At 46.4% G+C, this 25211-nt stretch overlaps 1 protein-coding gene across 3 annotated transcripts in view; it reads left to right on the top strand.

The window, feature by feature from the left end:
• Window positions 1-1110: 1110 nt before the first annotated feature.
• The window catches only part of LOC138662490 (von Willebrand factor A domain-containing protein 5A-like), a 78706-nt gene continuing 54605 nt past the window's right edge, over window positions 1111-25211 (top strand). The window contains exons 1-2 of one of the 3 annotated variants that reach the window (XM_069748206.1): window positions 1275-1335; window positions 24575-24707. The gene's annotated coding sequence lies outside the window, so the exon portion shown is untranslated. Of the gene's footprint in view, window positions 1356-24574; window positions 24708-25211 lie in introns of all 3 variants that reach the window. The other 2 variants (XM_069748196.1, XM_069748215.1) reach the window with 2 other exon arrangements.

The following is a 25211-nucleotide window of genomic DNA, read 5'->3' as shown; positions in this document are numbered from 1 at the left end:
CCGCTGCGTCCAAAGCCGCAAATGTGAACGTAGCCTTAGAATGAATTCCGCATGTTTTGTGCACATGATGCGTTTTTTTTCCGCGAAAATAACGCATCGCGGCAAAAAACGCAGCATGTTCATTAATTATCCATTTTCTTTGCGGATTTCCCTCTCCAAAATGCATTGGGAAGTGTCCGGAAAAAACCGCGGCAAAAACGCGTCAAAACCGCGGCAAAAACGCATCAAAAACGCGGCAAAATCGCATCAAAACCGCGGCAAAAACGCATTCTGTTTTCTTGCGGATTTCTTGCAGAAAATGTCCGGAATTCTCAGGAATTTTCTGCAAGAAATCCTGAACGTGTGCACATAGCCTTACAGACACAAAAAAGCCGGATGTCATATAGTGAGCCTAAATAAAGAAGAGAGAGTTCTGGAAACTCCAACTGTGAAAAATGAAATCCACAGGTCCCAACTAGAGATGAGCGGGACACGTAGATGAGGTCGCAGCAGCTCTGACTAATCAAAAGCCACGACGGAAGGTTAGAGATTCGCGACCTCCCGTGCAGCCGCCAGGTACCGCTGACTTGGACCTAAGTCTCAGGAATCCATCATCTCATCTCTACTCCCAGCAGTCCCGGATACAGCGGACAGTCCTGGATTTGGGTCCACGCCCCGCAGTCTCGGGTGTCTGCTGAATGTTCCTCACTGCTACCGCCCCTCTGACAACTCCTCCTGCCAAGGTAGAAAGAAATGGTAAATGGGCGTGGATTGGGACGTGGTCAGGGGCGTGGCCAAAGCTTGCCGCGAGGCGCATGATATGTCCTTCTTTCTGTTCTTCAAAAGTTGGGAGGTATGGGTGAGGCTTCATAGGGGAGGGGACAGTAAAGCACAGCTGTTTGGTTTTACTACTAACCTAGCTTATAGGAAAAGCTTTTCTGATAGGGGACAATCCCTTTAAATATCCTATAAATGGTGACAGCTATGTTATAAATAGGCCTTCGAGGTCTCCTCACTCCACGTTGGAAGTTGCTCCACAGCCACGGTCACCACTGACATGATACGTCTCCGGGGCACAGCGTTCCAGCCGTACAAGTGACTGCCATCATCACATTCTCTTATTTCACCGCTGACCTTTCAGCAGCTTTTCAATTCACCTAACAGCCTGCTCCATGCAAGGCTGTAGAATTTTTTATTTTTTTCCGCCATCTAACCCTTTAATGCCTGGGGCAGTAGGATCCCGGCTGCAGATGTGCTGACACACCCAGCTCGGTGCTGCATCGTGCACGCGCTTCCTTCCATAACAACCTTATAGACTGTGCGGACATCGTCTCCTCCCGCAGAGCAGATCCCAAGGTAAGGACGGATCCCACGAGGTAAGGACGGAGCTGGAGGCAGGATCTGGTGGCAGACATGATCTTCTCCAGGCTCACAAAAGAGGAATTTGGACATAAAACTGTTATTTATTCCTTGTGAGCACACAGTGATAACTCTGAGTACAGATAATGTAGTAGATGTCACCTGCAGTCCTATGTAACGCCACAGATATCACAGAGCTAACACTCTGATGATGTCACCTGCAGTCCTATGTGAAAACAGATAATGTAGTAGATGTCACCTGCAGTCCTATGTAACATGAAAGATCAAACAGTGATAACGCTCAGAATACAGATGATGTATTAGACTTGCAGTCCTATGTAACACCACAGATCTCACAGTGGTGCCTCTCTTGAGTACAGATAATCTAGATGTTCTCTGCAGTCCTATGTAACACCACAGATAACAGATACCGCTCAGAGTAGAGCAGTATCTATGTATCTATCTGCAGTCCTATGTAACACCAGAGATACCACTCAGCGTACAGATGATGCATTAGATGTCACCTGCAGTCCTATGTAACCACAGAGATAACACTCAGCGTACAGATGATGTATTAGATGTCACCTGCAGTCCTATGTAACACCACAGATATCACACTCGGCGTACAGATGTCACCTGCAGTCCTACGTAGCAACACATACAAAACAGGGCTGTGCGGCGCTCCAATACTCGGGTGCACGAATAGGATACTATTCCAATATTATGCAAAAATAGATTCGGCGCACCCAATTCAAAATTTATAAATAAATTTTTATTTTTTCCACTTTTTGTAAACTATGTATTGTGGTCATTATCCTTGTATTGAATTTCTACTTTACATTGACAAAAAAAAGTTTTTTGCTTGTTACTATTTGTAGTTCTGATGAAGGCCTAGTTCTGGCCAAATCGTTAACATTTTCAAACGGTGGCTGCACCTGTACCAATAACATTATTTCTATGTAGCCACAGAGATCAGTGATAACGCACAGCGTACAGGTGATGTAGTAGCTGTCACCTGCAGTCCTATGTAACACTGTAGAGAACACAGTGATGCCGCTCTGTGTAGAGATAATGTATTAGATGTCACCTGCACCAAGATCTATACAGGGCTAGCCCTGACATGGAGTTGTGTGACAGGATCACACTCTTGGTTGGGGTTCATTCAGATGCCAGTGATCTTCTTGATCAAGAAAATCAGTCCCAGTTCATCAGGTTTTTTTGTTTTTTGTTTTTTTGGTTTTTTTTTTTTAGGGGGATTCAATATATAGTCAAAGTTTCATCAGTTTTTCTTCTCGGGTGCAAAACAACAAAAAAAATTCCACCTTCTCCTGTCTAGCAGTCTGTGAAAGATGGGTAGCACTCAGATGGCCTCCGAGTGCGTCCTGTTTTCTCACAGATTTGCATAGCCAATCCGACACCCAGATCAATATTGGACCTGTCTCTCCAAAAGTTGTATGGATCACTCGGTATGCAAAAAGATCATGTGTGAACAGTCCCATAGACTTCCATTTACAGTTTTTCTCATAGTGGTGTTCTTACATTGATTCCTGAAGTCCATGGGATTTTACCACTCGGGCTCCGTTCCCACGATGAGATTTTGGTGAGTTTTTGAAGTTGCAGGATTTCTACACCTGTTAGGTGATTAGGTTAGTTATGGATCACTTATGTCGCCATTGATACCTGGGAACTGAGTTCAGCGGTTTCTCCTATAGTCAGAGCCGTGCAGGTACACACAGGTCTTTGTTGATGGAGAAAACATAATTTTTCCATTCATTTACAGTTAGCAGATATCTTAAAGGGGTGGAATTTATCATTCCATCTATGCTAACTTTGGGGTATAAAAAGAGACAATAAATTTGTCGCCATGCAAATCTATGCAGAAATACACCACCTTTTGCACTAGTTGTGTCATGTTTCTTAGTTCTGGGTGGAGCCTAGAAGAAGGGGGTCATAGCAAACCGCCAAACGATCAATTGGCATCAGTGATCTAGATCACATTTTCAGTGACACAGGCCATGGATGCACCAAATGTATGACTGCAGAGACCCAAAGAAACTATACTCCCACAAAGTGACGCCACACCCGAATATTTCAAATATGACTTCTTTTATTAAACTTTATAAATAACTTGCTTAAAGTCAACTTCAATTTGTCAATTTTCTCTTTTGGCTTAATAGTTAAGGTCGCAGCTTATAACCCGGCAACATTTTGCCAACCAAGCTGGTGTAGGGAGATTTACTGCCCTCCGGACTCCCGGCGCAGGTATCTTCACCAACCTCATAACCACCCATTCCGCTGCTGCGACTGAAAGAAGAAACAAAAACATAACCACTCAAACAAAAGGGAGGGAGGGAGGGAGACAGGTCCGGGTGCAAGTGAGGGGATCCGGAAGGGCAGGAAGCAAAGCGCCGCCTCTTTTGAAAGGGGCCCCGCCCCAAACCAAGCCCGGCCCCCCGGAGCTCGGCGACGTCACCCCGTGGGAGACCCGGTGAGAGCCATGCCGAGGCCCCGCAGTCAGGGGACATCGGCGATAGCCGTAGTGTCCCGCAGACTGCAGAGACCCAAAGAAACTATACTCCCACAAAGTGACGCCACACCCGACTATTTCAAATATGACTTCTTTTATTAAACTTTATAAATAACTTGCTTAAAGTCAACTTCAATTTGTCAATTTTCTCTTTTGGCTTAATAATTAAGGTCGCAGCTTATAACCCGGCAACATTTTGCCAACCAAGCGGGTGTAGGGAGATTTACTGCCCTCCGGACTCCCGGCGCAGGTATCTTCACCAACCTCATAACCACCCATTCCGCCACAGAGTAGCCCGTGACACGAGCTACGACCCACCCAACGAATGGAGCGCCTGAACTGCGCCCTCTCTAAGCCCATCCAGGAAGATGTCCAGACCCGCATCATTGAGATGCACCCCATCTGGCAAGAGAAAACCGGAGTTATCTCCTTCTAACCGGTGGTGTCTCACCACCACACCGTTCTTGAATCTGATGAAGCGAGAAATTCTCTGGTTAAGCGTGCGTCTGGATCTTTCCATGGCTCCCAGTTCCCTGGCACCTCGCCAAACCAATCTAGGGATCATCTCTGACCACACCAAACGCATTACAGGAAAGAAACCTGGAAGTTTGTCCAGATCGGCTCTCATCAGGGTCAACAGCTCAGCGAGAGGAAAAGAGGCCAAATCATTCCCACCGGCGTGGATAACCACCACTGTAGGCGAGGATGCTACTCTTGCGATTTGCACAATCTCCGGCAGGACTTGTGACCATGTTAAACCTCTTGTTCCGCGCCAGATGACTTCCATTCCTGTAAGGCCAAGCGAACGACCTCCTGGGCATAATTCCGCACGCCGTGCTGCCCAGTATATATAAGAATGGCCCACCAGCCATATGCTGGGTCTCATACCATCTGAAACCAGAGACAAACAGTTGTTAGTAAATAAAAAAACTCGAAACAGAAAGGACAAGAGGGAGATCAACAATAGGGAAGACACCTACGAAAAAGAAAAGCAACCTACTAGCGCAATCTAAGCAAAACTTATTGCAACACTAATTCCGGCCTGATATATCTAGTGAAACGGCGAGATCTCCATCTACCCACTCTCTGTATATCTGATTCAAACAGACCAGCCCTGGAGGCTTCTGTTGCTGCACCGATCCTAAATGAATGAGTACCGAATTCCGTTGCGGGCAAACCGAGAAACGTCAATGCCTGTCTAAGGATCGCTAGGAACTGACACGCAAACAGAGGGGAGCTGTTCTCATGGATGAATAATTGCAACCCGCTGCCCCTAATTTGCATGTAACCTCTAACCAATGATAGCGGGCAAATCGATCCCTTGATGGCAAAAAGGGGGAACCATACACCCCTGCCTTCCTGGTCGGTTTTGGATCTGCGCACCCTTACCCTCAGCCCGTCGTCACAGATCACCAGGTCTTCCAGCTGCAGGCCGCCTGCCCTGCAGCGGGACGAGGGGAGGATCTCGCTAACCCGCATAGCCCTGAAGAAAGCCGCTGAAATCCACGTAGCCTCGTAAGTGGAGTCGCAAACCGAGCCCGATACCCTAACCAAATTGGACAAGAGAGTAAAAGAAATGGGCCTCCTTTGATCGCTGCGTGCACTGGCCCGCCGCCAGCCTTTTAAAACCTGTGTAATTAAAAAATGTTTGGTAGAATCCGGCCAACCGCGCAGCTTAAAATGAAACGCCACCCCCGCAATGCGATTGCGAGCCGCTGTTCCTGACACCCCCGAAGCCTGCAAGCGCGCCAAAAAGGCCAATGTAACCTGGAGTCTCAAACTCTCAGAGCTACCTACTGGTTTTTCAGCTGCCACCAAACACCACTCATCCCATGCCTTACCGTATGCTTTCCATGTGGCAGGAGCTATGGAAGACCTTAACAACGGAATCAGCTCTCCAGGGCATCCCAAACCGAAAGCGGGCATCCCCGCATTTGCTGCTGTTCCCACGGCTGCTGACCATACCGCATCTGTGAATCAGAACAAAGTTTAACATCCATAAAACCGACCTTTTCCACACTGAGCGATCGCCTTTAACCATGTGTTGCTCTCCAAACATTTTAACACTGTGAACCCGATGACCTTTATGACCGGCAACGAGGATGATGATAGGAAATTAAGGGCATGCGTGGCCTTGTCCGATTTCAGCCTAAAACACACACGTTTGTTGGCCAAAAACTGGCCCCAAAGCTCCATGGCAACCGCTAGGGGAAGCAGTTACAGGAGCACCAAATCCTGGGTCCAGGCTCTGGTTACCCACGATTCGGGCCATGTGTCCGTGCACGTCTGTTCCCTAAAACTGACGCTGAAACCCACCGCATCCACTTTACCAAGCCTGAGCCCTAAGCTATCACTGTCACATTCATTTTCCTGAAAACATGTTCTCCCGTTGTAGGAAAAGAGAAAACGCTGCCATATAATCAGATCGCTGCGCAATTGCGCCGTGATCCTGTGGTGGGGTTGTTTCGCACCTTTCGTAGCCAAAATTAACCTGCGAGAGAAGATTCTGCCCATTGGCATTACCTTACAGGCAAAATTCAGGGATCCCAGGAGGGATTGCCTTTGCACTAGTGTAACCTTACCGACCGATAGACATCCCGCAATTAGTTCTTGCAGGTTTGATATCTTGTCTTGGGGCAGCCTAAATTCCATAGCAACCGAGTCAATTTCGATTCCTAGGAACGTGATGACAGACGGGGCCGATGGTTTTTTTCTGACGACAAGGGGACTCCAAAACAGGACATAACGTCCTTAAATTGGACCAGGGCATCGTGACACACCTCCGAATTAGCCGGACCTACAAATAAAAAGTCATCAAGGTAGTGTGTAATAGATGGCAAACGCGTAACCTTGCGAGCTACCCACTCTAGAAATGTACTAAACATTTCAAAGTAATGGCAAGAAATTGAGCATCCCATAGGCAGGCATGTATCAAAGTAGTACTTGTCCTCGAACATGGCTCCTAACAGGTGATAGCAGTCCGGGTGAACCGGAAGCAGCCGGAATGCAGACTCAATATCTGATTTGGCCATGAGGGCGCCTGGTCCTGCTTTTCTAACCATTACCACAGCTCTGTCGAAAGGTATGTATGTTACCGTGGTGTCATCTTCGGGAATACCATCGTTCACCGATCTGCCTTTTGGGTATGACAGATGGTGAATAAGACGGTACTTACCCGACTCCTTCTTAGGGACAATGCCCAAAGGGGAAACCCGTAGGTTAAAAAAGGGGGGAGAATCAAACGGGCCTTGAAAGCGGCCTGCTCTAATCTCTTTATTAAACTTGTCGTGTAAAATGACCGGGAGTTCCCTGGCGGGTTTTTTTTTTTTTTTTTTTTTTTTTTTTTTTAAGTTCTTTGACAACTGGGGTTTTCTTGAAAAAATAAAAGGAATGAAAAAAACGAACGAAAAACCAAAACTTAGCTGAGCTGCAGCCGGTTTATTGGGGTATCTGGACAACCATGGTTCCATGCTTTTTACGCTCACCGGTGTCAGATGGCTCACCCCCCACGGATGACTTGTTACTGATCGATTTTTGAGGGGTTTTTGAGCATTTTGATGCAGAGTGAGGTCCCCCACAAGCGGAACATTCGTGCTTATACTTGCACAATCCGTAAAATTTGCAGTGGCCCTCGTTGAAGAGCCAACAAGTGCCTGGCCTGCGTACGACTGCCGACCCAGCATTGCTGGCACTGCCGGCGGATGCCACGGGAAAGGGCTGCATAGTCTTCTGGGCCATCATCAGCCGCAGCCATGAATCGGTGGCTTTTACCCCCCACCCCATATGTGGATTGACAGATAATAATAATAATAATAATCTTTCTTTTTATATAGCGCTAACATATTCCGCAGCGCTTTACAGTTTGCACACATCATCTTCACTGTCCCCGATTGGGCTCACAATCTAGAATCCCTATCAGTATGTCTATCCTCATCGTATTTCCACCAGGCCGAGTCACCATGGGACTTATATGAACTGTATATGCTGTCCATATAAATGAAAAGCTCGGAGCATCGTTCTGGGTGTTTCTCTCCCATCACGCATCCTAGAACTGCGAAAGCCTGTAGCCAATTGTTGATAGTTTTGGCTACCTTCGGTTTTCTGTCATACACTCTCTCGCCTACCCGTCTCTCCTTATCCACCGAGTGTTGCTCTGTGGATACAAGGGACCAAATGTCTATGAATTCGTTCGCCCAAATTTGTTCCTTTACGGCAATATCTAGGTGTGACCCCAGGGGTGGGACCCCGCAAAAGGCCATCCTTGTAAATATCGGGGCGTGTGGGAGGTATTGTCTTAGGCTGCGTGGCGGGTTGCAACAGCTTGGGGTTTACGAAAATCCTGCCGCAGCCTGCGCTAAACGGGGCCGCATCTGCTATATTACCTGTAATTCCCCTATCAGCTCCCCAAGCACCCGTAAAGGCGTACTCACCGGGTTGTATACTGGGTTCTGAGCGACTCTGCTCCTGAGGTGCGTGGATAGTAGCACCTCGCTGCCCGATCCGTGAAGTGGACCTGCGTTCCGACGCATCGTGATGACGAGAACGACCAGATGAACTGCCCGAAGAGGATGGAGAGCGCCACCTTGACGCTCTAGACCGCCTGCTGCGACGGCTGGAACGGGACCTGTGGGAGCGTCTCCTGCTATCATAACGTTCCCTGCGCCTTTTTCTATGACGGCGGCCATGCCCGATGATGACGCGCTGCGCGCGGAGCGGTTACTCGCGCTCTGAACGCCGACCAAAGCCGAGGTGCCAGCACCCTGTATGGGGAGTCCCACACCGGTTGCCATCGGCGATATGCCTGCCGAGGCGTTCAGATGTTCCCCCACCCCCGACGCTAAGTGAGATTGGGCTGTTTGACACCCAGCAGTAAGTTGGTGAGGTGTTGAAAAAATTACCGGGAAAGGGGACTCAATTCTCACCCCTGTGTCCAAACCCTGTCTGCTGTCCCATTATGGGGGCAGAATGCTCCTGTTGCTGGGCCGCTGTACCTAGCTCCTGTCCCTTCCCAGTATTATTCCCACTCCCCCCCCCCCCCCCCCCCCCCCCAAAGGCTGTAGAGTAGGAGAGAACAAATCCTGTGACTCCCCCCGTCCCCTCGTTCTCCTGTGATGATGCAGACGCCGCTGAGCCCTGAACCCCCCCCCCCCCCAATGCTAACCACTGCCCGAGACTCCTGTGCAGCTGGGGTGACTAATTGCTGCTGCTGCTGCTGAGCGTTCCCTCCCCAGGGGGTTAGTACCGACGTATGAGCGGAGCTGACCAACCCTTGTGTTCCCCCCCCCCCCCTCCTGCCTCTGCCCGACCGCCGCCGTCGCGCTGTGCTGTCTGCCCACGTGAGAGGATGCGCTCCTCTTTGAAATTACTGGCGGGCTCAGACGTGCCGGAGGCCGGGATGCTCTGCCAGATCGCCGCCCGACCGACGGCACCGCCTGGCTCGCTGCAGGGAGGGAGCCGCTCGCGGCCAGTAGCGCCGCTAGCCAACCGCTACCCTCCCTGCCAATCTTCTCCCTCACCGCTTCCTGGAGCGGGTCCATTTTCCAGCAGCCCCAAGACAGGTCCGGGTGCAAGTGAGGGGATCCGGAAGGGCAGGAAGCAAAGCGCCGCCTCTTTTGAAAGGGGCCCCGCCCGAAACCAAGCCCGGCCCCCCCGGAGCTCGGCGACGTCACCCCGTGGGAGACCCGGTGAGAGCCATGCCGAGGCCCCGCAGTCAGGGGACATCGGCGATAGCCGTAGTGTCCCGCATAATAAATGTGTGACTTTTTAATGGTAGTCTGAGGAAGGTAAGGCCACGGTGAATGCACTTGGGCAAATCATCAAGATCCGCTGCTGGCAGCTCCTTTTGCAATTGACGGAGAAAGACGTGCAGCAGGGACTCTGGAGTCAGGTGTGGCTGTATAACACAGTCAACACCAACACTGTATGGAGCTATTGAGCCCACTCCACACACAGTGCACACACATCCACGTCCATGTCCAATGACTGTTGCAAACTGAATTGTGGTTAGTGCAATGGGGCCCGGAATTTTTTATTTAGTTGGGAAGTTGCACTTTAATGATGCACCGAGCGCCTGTACTTGGCTTGAATGGTCCTTGTGTGCTGACAGAATCCCTATAAGGCCGGTTTCACACGTCAGTGGCTCCGGTACGTGAGGTGACAGTTTCCTCACGTACCGGAGACACTGACTCACGTAGACACATTAAAATAAATGTGTCTCTGCAGATGTCAGCGTGTTTTCATGGACTGTGTCCGTTTGTAAAACATGGAGACATGTCAGTGTTCGTGGGAGCGCACGGACCCATTAAAGTCAATGGGTCCATGTAAACACGTACCGCAAACGGATGCTGTCCGTGTGCAGTCCGTGTGCGTTTTTCCTGTCATAGGGTTAAAATTGTAAAAATTGTTGCAATACACGGACAACACGCACAGCTCACGGACCCTAAAAACGTACTCACGGACATCACACGGAACCCACACGGATGGCCTACGTGAGCACACGAACACACGGATAACTCCGGTACCGTTTTCTCCAGTACCGGAATTATCTGGACGTGTGAGACTGGCCTAAGTGCTACTGGCTGCTCATTTACTTGTTTCCCTCTATCTCCACCCTCCCTCCTTTGATTGACAGCTCTGGCTGCAGAGGTAGGTGAGAAGGTTGCACTTAAATGTTTAAGGCTATGTTCACACATAGCGTCCTGTCCCTGCGGGTTCTCCCGCAGCGGATTTGATAAATCTGCAGGGCAAACCCGCTGCGGTTATCCCTGCAGATTTATCGCGGTTTGTCCTGCGGGTTCCGCTGTGGGATTTTACTCCTACTATTGATGCTGCATATGCAGCAATATGCAGCATCAATAGTAATGTTAAAAATAATAAAATAATGATGATATACTCACCCTCTGATGTCACGATCTCCTCGGCGCTGCAGGCGGCGGTCCAGTTCCAAAGATGCTGTGCGACCAGGACCTTCGTGACGTCACCGAATGTCCTGGTCGCATAGCAAACCTGAGACTGGACAGCCGCGTACAGCGCTGGGAGGTGAGTATATCATTATTTTTTTATTTTAACCCCTTTCTGCCAGCTGACAATAGTACGTCAGCTGGCAGATCCCCTGCTTTGAGGTGGGCTCCGGCGGTGAGCCCACCTCAAAGCCGCGACATGTCAGCTGTTTTGTACAGCTGACATGTGCGCGCAATGAGCGCGAGCGGAATCGCGATCCGCCCGCGCTCATTAACTAGTTAAATGCCGCCGTCAAGCGCTGACAGCGGCATTTAACTAGCGCGGCCGGAAGTGCTCGCACTGCTGACCCCCGTCACATGATCGGGGGTTAGCAGTGCATCGCCATAACAACCAGAGGTCTCCTTGAGACCTCTATGGTTGTTGATGGCCGATTGCTTTGAGCGCCACCCTGTGGTCGGCGTTCAAAGCAACCCTGCATTTCTGCTACATAGAGGTGATCTGTGCTTCACCTCTATGTAGCAGAGCCGATCGAGTTATGCATGCTTCTAGCCTCCCATGGAGGCTATTGAAGCATGCTAAAATAAAAAAAAAAAGTGATTAAAAATATTAAAAAAATTAAAAATATATAAGTTCAAATCACCCCCCTTTCGCCCCAATCAAAATAAAACAATTAAAAAAAAATCAAACATACACATATTTGGTATCACCGCGTTCAGAATCACCCGATCTATCAATAAAAACAAAGGATTAACCTGACCGCTAAATGACGTAGCGAGAAAAAAAATCAAAACTCCAAAATTACGTTTTTTTGGTCGCCGCAACATTGCATTAAAATGCAATAACGGGCGATCAAAAGAACGTATCTACACCAAAATGGTATCATTAAAAACGCCAGCTCGGCACGCAAAAAATAAGCCCTCACCTGACTCCAGATCACGAAAATTGGAGACGCTACGGGTATCAGAAAATCGCGCAATTTTTTTTTTTAGCAAAATTTGGAAATTTTTTTCACCACTTAGATAAAAAATAACCTAGACATGTTTGGTGTCTATGAACTCGTAATGACCTGGAGAATCATAATGGCAGGTTAGTTTTAGCATTTAGTGAACCTAGCAAAAAAGCCAAACAAAAAACAAGTGTGAGATTGCACTTTTTTTGCAATTTCATCACACTTGGAATTTTTTTTCCCGTTTTCTGTTACATGGCATGGTAAAATCAATGGTATCGTTCAAAAGTACATCTCGTCCCGCAAAAAATAAGCCCTCACATGGCCATATTGACGGAAAAATAAAAAAGTTATGGCTCTGGGAAGGAGGGGAGCAAAAAACGAAAATGAAAAAGCTCCGGGGGTGAAGGGGTTAATTCTTTTTTTTTTTCTCAAATATGGTTCCCGGGGCCTGGAGGAGAGTCTCCTGTCCTCCACCCCGGGTACCACCCGCACATTATCCACTTACTTCCTGCAAGGTGGGCACAGCCCCATGCGGGAAGTAAGCGGATCAATGCATTTCTATGGGTGCAGAATCGCTGCGATTCTGCACAAAGAAGTGACATGCTGCGGGTTATAAACCACTGCGGCTGTGCACAGCGGTTTGCGGTTTCCCATTGGTTTACATGTTTACTGTATGGAAACTGCTGCGGACCCGCAGCGGCAAAATCGCAGCGGTTCCGCGGTAAAAACCGCAATGTGTGAACATAGCCTAAAGGTTCAGCTCGGTTTGAACAGTCCTTTTGTGCTGCCCTTTTACCTCCGGTGAAGCAGTTTAGTATTCTCACTTACAAGCAGTAGCGTAGCTACAGAGGGGGCCTTCGCCCCGAGCCCTGTCACATGAAGGGGCCCACTGGGAGCCGGCACTGCCACTTCCGTGATGAGGCACAATACAGCACAGGAGGAGAGCAGCAAAATGCCTGCTCCCCTGCCTGACGGAGATTCTGCCAGAGGCCAATCTCCCTCATGCACTATATTGTGCTGACCGACCTCAAGAGCTTCTCGGACCTAAAAACGCTGCAGACAGCATTCGAGGTCCGTCATATAATAACGGGACATCGCTAACGCATGCCAAAAATGTCATACGTTAGCGATGCGTTACATACATTGCGGTCAATGGGTGCGCTAACGGATCCGTTACATTGCGTTAATGGCGCTATATAACGGATTCCGTTAGCGGACTGCCACTAACGCAATGTGAACCAGGCTATGTGCACACGTAGGAAAAGTGGTGCAGAATTTTCTACATCAAATCTGCAACTCCTGGCAGAATCCGCAGACGCGAATTTGCTGCGGTTGTTGTGCGGATTTGCAGCGGAATTGATGCGGATTTTGTGCGGTTTTTGCCACTGCGGATTTCTATCATACAGGGGTGCAGAAACGCTGCAGATCCGCACAAAAGAAGCGATATGCTCTTCTTTTAAATCCGCAACAATTCCGAACTGATTTTTCTGCACAACTTTTTTTTTTTTTTTTTTACATGGTACTGTGAATCACAGTGCGGATCTGCAGCGTTTCTGCACGGAAAAATCCGCTGTGGATCCATAGCAAATCTGCATCGTGTGCACATAGCCTAAGGGTATGTGCACACGTAGCAGATTTGGCTGCAGATTTAACGCTGCAGATTTGCAGCAGTTTTCCATGCGGTGTACACTACCATGTAAACCTATGAAAAACAAAATCCGCAATGCACATGCTGTGGAAAATACCGCCTGGAAACGCTGCATTGTGTTTTCTGCAGCATGTCAATTCTTTGTGCGGATTCTGCAGCATTTTACACCTGCTCCATAATAGGAATCCGCAGGTGTAAAACCGCATTGGAATCCGCACAAAAACCACTGGAAATCTGTTAAAACGCAGTGTTTTACATGCGGATTTTTCAAAATCTGTGTGCAAAAATCCGCAACGTGCGTACATAGCCTCAATCCAAGACCAACTGTCTGATACTCACCTTCCGGTGTTTTCATCTGTTTTCGCCACCGCACCACTTGGGTCTGCTGCTCCAATGTTTCATAGAGCGGTCCGGAGGTCACTAATCAATGTCTGTCTATAAGAGCCTCGTTCTGGCCTCATTCTCACCTCTTCCTGGACCTCAGACTTAAGGTACCGTCACACTGAACGATATCGCTAGCGATCCGTGACGCTGCAGCGTCCTGGCTAGCGATATCGTTGAGTTTGACAGGCAGCAACGATCAGGATCCTGCTGTGCCATCGTTGGTCGGCGCAGAAAGTCCAGAACTTTATTTCGACGCTGGACTCCCGCAGACATCGCTGAATCGGCGTGTGTGACGCCGATTCAGCGATGTCTTCACTGGTAACCAGGGTAAACATCGGGTAACTAAGCGCAGGGCTGTGCTTAGTAACCCGATGTTTACCCTGGTTACCAGCGTAAACGTAAAAAAAAAAAAAAAACACTACATACTTACATTTCGTGTCTGTCCCCCGGCGCTGTGCTTCTCTGCACTGTGTAAGCACCGGCCGGAAAGCAGAGCACAGCGGTGATGTCACCGCTCTGCTTTCCGGCTGGCGCTCACTGTCAGTGCAGAGAAGCACAGCGCCGGGGGACACAGCGGTAGGTAAGTATGTAGTGTTTGTTTTTGTTTTTTTACGTTTACGCTGGTAACCAGAGTAAACATCGGGTTACTAAGCGCGGCCCTGCACTTAGTAACCCGATGTTTACCCTGGTTACCAGGGGACTTCGGGATCGTTGGTCGCTGGAGAGCTGTCTGTGTGACAGCTCTCCAGCGACCAAACAGCGACGCTGCAGCGATCGGCATCGTTGTCGGTATCGCTGCAGCGTCGCTTAGTGTAACGGTACCTTTACATTGAGCGCTTGTGATGCAGCTTCTATCTTCTGGCCAATCAGAAGCTGTGCTCACAAGATGGAGCCGCGGGACTGGAGCAGTGCCAAAAAGCGGTGAATACGGCGGAGGATGAGTATATGACCGGGGCAGGGGACTTGTGCTTAAAGCACCAATCCAGCAGTGAAAAAAAAACCCTGCTAGAGTGGTGCTTTAATAATTTAATAATCAGACTGCCAAATCATGACACGGAGCGCCTGCTGCATGAACCCCCAATATCACTGGCATCATCAGGCTGACATGCGACCACATGTTTACTATGTGCTTGTGTCAACTAGTAAGGTTTGGTTTCTTTCAATAGAAGAGAATTGAGAGAAGCCGAAAGAGTTGTCACTTGACCGCCTGCTGACATCAGCGATGCTGGGGCCATTGTTACTGTACATGGGGGGGGGACTCGGGGGATATTATTAAATGTTAAGTGGGCACTTAAGAAGCATTATTATTTATAGGGGCATCAGTGTGCATCTACTGGGTGGTAGTGGCTGCTGAGCCGGCTGTCAGTCGCAGTAAGGCTATGTGCACATGTTGCGGATATGGCTGCGGATCTGCAGCAGTTTTCCATGCGTTATACAGTAGCATGTTGGCCTATGGAAAACAAAATCCACGGTGCCTATGGTGCGAAAAATTCTGCGTGGAAACGCAGCGGTTTATTTTCCGCAGCATGTCAATTCTTAGTGCGGATTCCACAGCATTTTACACCTGTTCCTGAATAGGAATCCTCAGGTGTAAAAACGCAGGTGGAATCCGCACAAAAACTGCACAAAATCCGCAGGGCGTTTTACCTGCAGATTTTGCAGAATCCGCACTGAAAAATCCTCAATGGAATCCGCAATGTGTGCACATCCGAAGAGGCAGTTACAGCTGCTGCTCTCTATACACAGAGCGGTGACTGAAACCGTGCCGGTGCCGCCCCCGAGGGTGCAGTGAGGAATAAAGTTAATTTCCTCCTGGCAGTGTGACTTTCAGAGTCAGAGTGCTACTAACTATTAGGCTGCCGTCACACTAGCAGTACTTGGTCAGTATTTTATATCAGTATTTGTAGCCAAAACCAGGAGTGGAACAATTAGAGGAAAAGTATAATAGAAACATATGCACCACTTCTGTATTTATCACCCACTCCTGGTTTTGGCTACAAATACTGATGTAAAATACTGACCAAATACTGCTAGTGTGACTGCAGCCTTAGGCCGGCCTCCCACTCAGGGTATAAAAATACGGTCCGTAATTTACGGCCTAATACGCAGAAAAGTCCCCAAAATAGTGGTCCGAATGTCATCCGTAGGCAGGGTGTGTCAGCGTATTTTGCGCATGGCCTCCTCCGTATGTAATCCGTATGGCATCCGTACTGCGCGATTTTCTCGCAGGCTTGCAAAACCGACATACGGACATAAAAAAATCGTAAAAACACACATTATATACAATATGTGTATATATATATATATATATATATATATATATATATATATATATATATATATATATATATATATATATTTATATATATATTTATTAGATTGTGGCCCGATTCTAACGCATCGGGTATTATGCATGTCCCCGTAGTATATGGACAATGATGATTCCAGAATTCGCGGCAGACTGTGCCCGTCGCTGATTGGTCGAGGCAACCTTTATGACATCATCGTCGCCATGGCAACTATTATGACATCTACGTCGATACTGTGCCCGTCGCTGAATCAGAAACGTGAGATGTCTACGTCCTTTATGACATCATCGTCGCTGTGCCTGGCGGCCTCGACCAATCAATTTCCAGGACAGACAGACAGACGGAAAAACCCTTAGACAATTATATAATTTCCAAAAAAGCAGGCAGCACTCCATTTTCTTAAGGATAATATGCAGGATTTATTTAAACCCACATGTCTCTGCGACGTTTCGGCTCTGAATGAGCCTTTCTCAAGCAGTGAGTATTACTTCTTAGTGCATGTATATAGACAATCCCATCATCCCTTAATTACAGCCAATTAAAGTGCAATTTTATAACATGTAATACATATCATCACAAGTTGCATAAAGTGCTAATAGTGTCAGGTGTTCATACATCTAATCATTTCATTTAGTCGACTATTAATAATCTCAGTTGTTTCTGCTTACCCCTGGAGAGACATGCTGTGAATGGAGGATATCGGCGTTCTAAATTGCTTATTGCACATGTCCCAGCGCTTGTGATTACATCACACCCGCGTGTTCGGTTCAAGGTCAATCAGATACCTGTGTGCGGCATCTATAATCGGGCGCATGCGCAGTAGCGCCTATTAACGCCTTATTGGTTGTGGCATGTCTCCCAAAGATCCTACTATCGCCATCATAGTTGTGGAATATCCAAGCGCTTGTGATTACATCACATCCTCATGTTCGGTTCAAGGCAAATCAGATACCTGTGTGCGGCATCTATAATCGGGCGCATGCGCAGTAGCGCCTATTACCGCCATATTGGTTGTGGCATATCTCCTATGGCCATAATGGTTGTGGCATGCCTCTCAGGGTGCCCTATCCATAGTGATCCATTCACTTATCAATAAGATTCAACGGCGCTTGCAGTATATGCTTACTGTTTTTTCTAGCGCCTCAAAATATGACTAATCCGCACCATAGTGTAGATCACACTGCACAGTACCCTTTCATTGCCACACGGACTTTTTTTATGCCTAATCCCGCCCTGGCAACCAGAAATGGCCTTATTTCAGACCATCCTCCAGTTACCAAGCAGTGTCTAGATCAGTGTTCCCCAAGTTCGGTCCTCAAGAGCCACCAACGGGTCATGTTTTCAGGATTTCCTTAGTAATGTCCAGGTGAGAACTCCATAATCTAGACGGGCATCAATTCCATCACCCGGGACATACTAAGGAAATCCTAAACACAACCTGTTGGTGGCTCTTGAGGACTGGAGTTGGGGAACACTGGTCTAGAGGGTGCACCAAACCTTTGATGGCAAAGTGCCTCACCTCCTGACCCCTGCATAGCGGTAGCATAACAGTCCCGGCTAGCACCTAAACCGCAGCTATGTGAACAAACACCTGGCCCTTTTGCGTAAAAGTAAAAAAAAAATGAAAAATACTGTTAACCCTTCCGGGCAAAAGCCACAACCCCTGGATACTATGTAGAAAACATCCCAATTTATATACACAGCAATAGCAAAAAAATACTAAAATAATGTTTTTCAACAATTTATTCATTGGCCTTCAATCTCATCACACCTATGACTAATATTGCTCATTATTTTATATTAAATTCAAACTTAATTTCTTGAGAATAATTTTTTGGGGAAAAAAGAATTTTTTTTCTCCAACTCCGCATGTCACTCCAGGCGAGGTCTTATGGCAGTATTCAAACAGCAAAATCACCTAAACAAAACAAATATATAAAATTAGGAACATACTCAAAGACAATCAAGTATTCCCAAATATAAAATCACAGTAATAGACCATGACTTTTGGATATGGGATGGACCCCACTCCTTCTTAAAACCACCATAACTACTGTAAACCTAGGTACTAAAATAAATACACAAAAAACATTATTTTGGTTGTCAAAATGGCCACAGCTTTTATTCAAATCACAGGATTAAATAATCACAGTAGGAGTCAGGTGGAGTGCTAGTACATTGGGATTCACAAGTACTGCGATATCCCCAGCTGTCTGACATACAGCACCAGGACAGACAGCCATAAAGGGGCGGCACGCACTGGCTTGCCATTCAAGCAGAGCCAATAAACTTTCAGGGCACCAATGACCCTATTATCCTCACCCTGTGCTTAACCACTGTGCCCGCCCCTGATTGATGTTACCATTACAACGTCCTTGAGGCTGGCCACCAAAGCCGAGCCTGCTCACCACCATGAGGTTTTACATCCTCTATTAGTTAAAATGAGTCCACCTTAACTTGTCTGCAACTTCCACCTGACTCCTAAACCGCCACCAGCGAGGCCATTTGACACCTTGAATGGACTCGACCCCCATCACCCATGCCTAATAAAGTCATCAACCAGATCTGCATGCTATGGAAAGACTGTGCATATAAGGAACAAAATTCCAGGACTGCAACAGATTAATTTTATCAATGCAACACTACCAAATTATGATCGATAATATGGTAACTACAGCAAAATAACAGCCGCTAAACACCCTGCAATGTGGATCCTATAATAGGGAATGCAGAAACTAAACCATAACAAAGGGGTAGCCACAGTCTGACTACCTGTATAATGACATCTGTGATGCCTCAAAAACTATTATGTATTGTAGCCAGCTCTAATAACTCACTAATTCACAGATTTCAGTTCAAGAAACCACCATTACATACAGTAGCTGGGCTGTGCAGTAACCAATTCTTAAACCCACTTACTATTACTACCCAAGAAGTGATGAGTGTATATAAAGAGAAAGATACTATAAACAAGGAGTAATTAAAAGCCATACACAATATAAAATCGACATTATAACCGATCATTAAATAATTTCTGCAATATTTGGACATGGTAAATGAAATAAGCCTATTGCAGAAAAGTCTACAAAGACATTATTAATAACCTTGCCACGCCATTGTTAATTGCTTTACAGGCACTTGATAACCTATACCATTAACCTTCTCCAACTGGGACAAAGGCATTGGGAATAGGCACATTGCCCTTCGTGTCAATGCACTTGATGTCTTCACCCCTAGCCGCTCCCACTGGCTAAAGGGCATCGGGATGCATTTTATTACTTTTCTCTTAGTCACTCCCACGGACTCCAGGGCATCCATATTAGGTACATTGCTCTTCAGTTTGATGCTCCAGATTACTGCATTCTCCAGACAACAACCTTGAAAGAAATAGGAGTTGGTCAATATAAACAGTCAAAATCAGTGCCTCAGCATTCTCAAGTCACAGGTACTATTCAGGACCTCGTCCAACACACCAGGCATATGACCTGTCCAGGTGCTATTCAGGACGTCAGTCCAATACCCCAGGCATATAACCTGTCCAGGTGCTATTCAGAACATAGTCCAACACCCCAGGCATATGACCTGTCCAGGTACTATTCAGGACCTCGTCCAACACCCCAGGCATATAACCCAATTTGTATGCATGTAGAATATGATTGCCATGACCACAGGGACTTTACCCTAACGGGGTCTTGTAAGATATAAATGCTTCTGGAGACCAGGGGGCCATACCATGATGGTCACTCCTCCACACCAGGGGGCCATACCAAAGATGGTTACATCTCCATTCCACGGGGTCATACTATGATGTACACCCCTCCATCCAGGGGCCACACCCGAGATGTTTACTCCTCCACACAAGGGGTGATACTATGATGAACACCCCCCCCTAAACAGAGGGTCCATACCTGAGATGGTTACCCCTACTGACCAAATTATAATTAGCTTCAAGGACCCACTAAAAAAGAAACAAATAAGTGCTTTTTTTTTTTTTTTTTTTTTAATACACACCTTTATTAATACAAACATACAATAACCCAACAAAGCATAAATAACCTTAGCTAGCTGGGAGGAGTCCTTGAAGCTCATAAGATCTGGAGATTACCAAGCATAAAGTGAACATAAAATGTACCAAAAATTACTCCCAGCCGTTACCCCACTGGCTCGGGAGCACCATAACCACAGGGTTCCAATGTTCACTTGAACTTCCTGAGGATCCGACAAACCTTTGCCGAAACTCCCCTCCACATTTCACCAGATCAGAACCATATTTAATACCAAAAGGAAGAATCCATATCCCAATGGATCCCCCAGACCAATTTGTAACGAACTTCAAGGAACCCCCCAACTGCCCGGCTCCAGGTAATCCACTTAGTCTGTGCTATCCACCATCTTAGGTAATATAAAATTTAGCACTCAGTGGATATACACCATTCCTGCAAATATATGAAGGGGACAATATAAGAATTAAAAACAGCATACAATAAAACATCAAAGCATAAAGAACATTAACATGCTGGGAGGAGTCCTTGAAGCTCATAAGATCTGGTGATTACCAAGCATAAAGTGAACATAAAATGTACCAACAATTACTCCCAGCCGTTACCCCACTAGCTCGGGAGCACCATAACCACAGGGTTCCAATGTTCACTTGAACTTCCTGAGGATTCAACAAACCCTTGCTGAAAATCCCCTCTACCATTCACCAGATCAAGAACCAAATTAAATTCCAAAAAGAGGAATCCATATCCCAATGGATCCCCCAGACCAATTTATAACCAACTTCAAGGACCCCTCCCCCCCCCCTAACTGCACAAGATGTGGGATAAGTGAAGATGAAAACACCATGTAAGTTTACAACCAAGGTATATTACAGGTTGATCCTGGAAAATGTCCCATCATAAGGTCAGATACATTCGATGATGGGCAATGCTGTTATATGCTGTAACAATAAAGAAGCCGCCTGCTCCTCTACAGCAGTTACAGACAGGCTCTCTAACCACCAGCTGCACATACATCATAAGAAAATATAATATGTAGATCTAGTATAAGCTGCCTGCAGCCATAAGTGTATGTGCAGAAAATGGCAAGGTCTGTGTCCCCAGTCAGTCACACTACCTACATACAATAGACGAGAGACAGGGCTGAAAACTGGGCCCATGATGTGCTCTCCAGAGCAAGGTGCAGCATCACACTAGGAGTGCCCACTCACTGCCCGCCATGTGCTGAGTTATTAGTGCCCACTCACTGCCCGCCATGTGCTGAGTTATTAGTGCCCACTCACTGCCCGCCATGTGCTGAGTTATTAGTGCCCACTCACTGCCCCCGCCATGTGCTGAATTACTCCCCGAATAATTATTGACACCTGATAAAATATATATAGTAAGACTCCAGGTAATCCACTCAGGCTTCTGGCTTGTGATAAGCTGCCTGCAGCCATAAGTATATACAGAAAAAGGGGTGGATATATCAGGCAGGACAGCATGCAACATAATAGGACTAAAGGCTGCCTTATCTCCAGAAATAAAGCACGGATTTGGAAGTCATGTACAGATTATATGTGCAGCAAGGAAAATAACCTGGAGACCCAGGATCTAACATGTACTCAAAGTCTGTATACATGATAAGCATGCTGCGCAGAGATGGAGCCTTTTCTCATATATCACATATAGATAGTGAGAGTAACCTGGTTATCACCCAGCATCATCAGACTGTACTGCAGCAGAGATGAGGTCACATGCAGGTCACCAGACTCCATAAATGGGAAGGGGGGAATCGGCAGACAGCAGCATGCAATGCACAGAAAAGAAGTGCAGCCTCTTACATATATATATATATATATATATATATATATATATATATACATGTTTCCTCCTGTCCATGGTGTGAGAGAAAGAGGGAGAGCCAGAGTTGCCTCCCCTATATAAGCCCCACCCTCCTCACAGTAATACACCAGGCACAAACATCTAAACTTCCTCTTAAAGCAACATCACTCTTGTTTAAAATCTACACTGCAATACAAACAAAGGCTGCAGGAGTTCAGTCCACCCATCCCCAAGTCATGTCCACCTCCATCTAGTCTCCGGTGGTTTCTTTACTTCCAGGTCATCAACTACACAGTTCATGATGAAGTACAGTATACTATATAATTGCATGCATTTTTAAAATCCATATTTAGGCCTGAGGGTGTTCAACTTGTATATCCACATTAATTCTCTTTTCTTGAGAACTTGCTCCCTGTCACCCCTCTCCCCTCCCCCCTCCTATCCACTGGCACCCTATCAATAATCTTACATTTTAAATCTCTTTCGGAATGATTGCATTCCACAAAGTGTTTCGGCACAGGAAGATCAGTTCTCCCCTTCCTTATGGTATATCGGTGTTGGTTCATTCTAACCTTGAACTCACAGGTCGTTTCACCGACATACCACAGGTTACACGGACATATCAAGAGATGGATGACATGGTCTGAATTGCATGTTAAATAGTGTTTAATTTCATACACCCTTCCCGTTGTTGGGTGTTGAAATGTTCCACCCTTGATCATATGGGTGCAATTCACACAATTTAAACATGGAAAGCATCCATGTTTTCTGGAGCCAGTTAGGAACAATTGTCTGCTCGTCTTTCTTATGCCTACATAAGATTTTACCAAAAAATCCCTAATATTTTTATTCTTTTTGTATGAATATAAAGGCGGCAATTCAAACTCTTTTATGCCAGGCAAACACTTTCCCAGCATCCCCCAATGTTTTGTTATGACATTTGCTACCAACCTACTTTCTTCTCCATATGTGGTAACAAATGGAACACGTCTGTTTTTCTTTGCGTTTATCTTTTACATCCTTCTGTATAAGTTCTACCCTATTTTCTTGTAATACCTTGTTTTTAGTTACTTCCAACAGGCTTCTAGGGTATCCCCTATCAAGAAATTTTTTTTGACCATTAAGTCCACCACTGTACCCATTTCATCTTCTTTTTTAACAATGCGTCTCACTCTAAGTAATTGACTCAATGGAATGGACTTCACCTTAGATCAAGGATGTTGACTATCAAATAACAAAAGATTGTTTGTTTCTATCTGTGTTTTTACAAATAGTGTAGTACTAAGTTCCCCTTCTTTTAGACTGACAGGCACATCAAGAATTTGAATGTCCTTTTTAGACATAATTAACGTGAATTTAATTGTCATCAAAACTGTTCAAAAATTGGTGGAATTCTTCCAACTCATCCTGAGACCCTGTCCACAGGAGGAAGACGTCATCTATGTACCTCCACCACACCAAGACATGTCGGAAGTGGTGGGATACATAGATGAGATCCTCATCCAGGACTTCCATGACCAAATTTGCATACGAGGGGGTTATATTAGCCCCCATAGCTGTTCCATGCTTTTGCGTATAAAACGCATCACTGAACAAAAAGTAATTTTGTTTCAGAATAATCTCTAGCATTTTCAATAAAAATGTTTTACCTTCCAATGTGAACCTCGATGGATCCAACTTCCTTTCAACCGCCTTCAAACCCTGTTCACGGTTAAGACGTATATAGCGACACTACATCGAAGGATGCAAGCACCACATCACCCTCCAAATGCAGAGCCTCTAATTTTCTTAAAAGTTATAGGGGTGGAGCAGCATATTCAACACTGTAATGGGCAGCACCACGTGACCGCTCATACAGGAGAAGCTGCGGTGAGGACAGGCAGCAGCGCCAGTGAGCGAGCCGGGTAAGTATTTTATTAACAGCGGGGGGCGCACAGGGGGTGGGAGGGGGTTGGGGACAGGGATCTTTTTTTTTAAACACACAAAAAAAAAAAAAAAAAAAGATTTTTCATATCTTCTCTCCAGCGAACGATGCTGGAGAGAAGAATGATTACCGGCTTCAGCACCACGCGGGGGGGACAGCGCTTACAGTAGCGCTGTCTCCTGCACGGCACACGGACTGCACACGGACAACATCCAATTGGTCTCCGTCCCATGCCGTGCTCTCAATAAGCACAAGAATCTATAACTAGAAGAGAGACAGCAATTGGGTGAGATCATGCCATTTTTCTTGTCTAGTGCACGTTTAAACATGAGCACCAAATTGTTTTTAAAGTACACATAATTTTAGAGGTATACATTCTGGGATTCACCAAGGTATCATGGGAAGGGGAAACTCCATTTGCTCTCTGTGTATTTCCCTGGACACACGTGTTAATCTGCTGTGTTGAACTACCTCACTTACTTGCCATTCCGGTTAAGATTATCCGGTAAGACCATTATCCCTGTTCTTGCTATGTAATTTTGTACAGAGTGTGATTAACTGTATAGCAGCCAGTACACAGGAAATGTGATTTCAGTTACCTGCTGTATGTAGTTATTATAGAAGTTGCATCATCCTGTATGCTTTCCTTGTTAGTTGCAGTCATGTTACTATTTGCACAATACTTATACAAATCATTTGTATTCTTATAGTTTTACCGCGCTCATGTTTACCAATAAACAAGTTAGACTACAGAGAACAGTCTGCTTATTTGGGAGACAGAAGTGGTTTATGCCGTATGTCGGATCACACACCGTATCAACGTGTATGAAGACAGAACAAAAGGTTTGGTGCACGCTCTAGACACTGCTTGGTAACTGGAGGATGGTCTGAAATGAGGCCATTTCTGGTTGCCAGGGCGGGATTAGGCATAAAAAAGTCCGTGTGGCAATGAAAGGGTACTGTGCAGTGTGATCTACACTATGGTGCGGATTAGTCATATTTTGAGGCGCTAGAAAAAACAGTAAGCATATACTGCAAGCGCCGTTGAATCTTATTGATAAGTGAATGGATCACTATGGATAGGGCACCCTGAGAGGCATGCCACAACCATTATGGCCATAGGAGATATGCCACAACCAATATGGCGGTAATAGGCGCTACTGCGCATGCGCCCGATTATAGATGCCGCACACAGGTATCTGATTTGCCTTGAACCGAACATGAGGATGTGATGTAATCACAAGCGCTTGGATATTCCACAACTATGATGGCGATAGTAGGATCTTTGGGAGACATGCCACAACCAATAAGGCGTTAATAGGCGCTACTGCGCATGCGCCCGATTAT

The sequence above is a fragment of the Ranitomeya imitator genome, chromosome 1, assembly GCF_032444005.1.
Source record: "Ranitomeya imitator isolate aRanImi1 chromosome 1, aRanImi1.pri, whole genome shotgun sequence".
NCBI lineage: Eukaryota > Metazoa > Chordata > Amphibia > Anura > Dendrobatidae > Ranitomeya > Ranitomeya imitator.
Note: the sequence above shows the minus strand (reverse complement) of the source record. Positions and strands in the feature narration are given on the sequence as shown.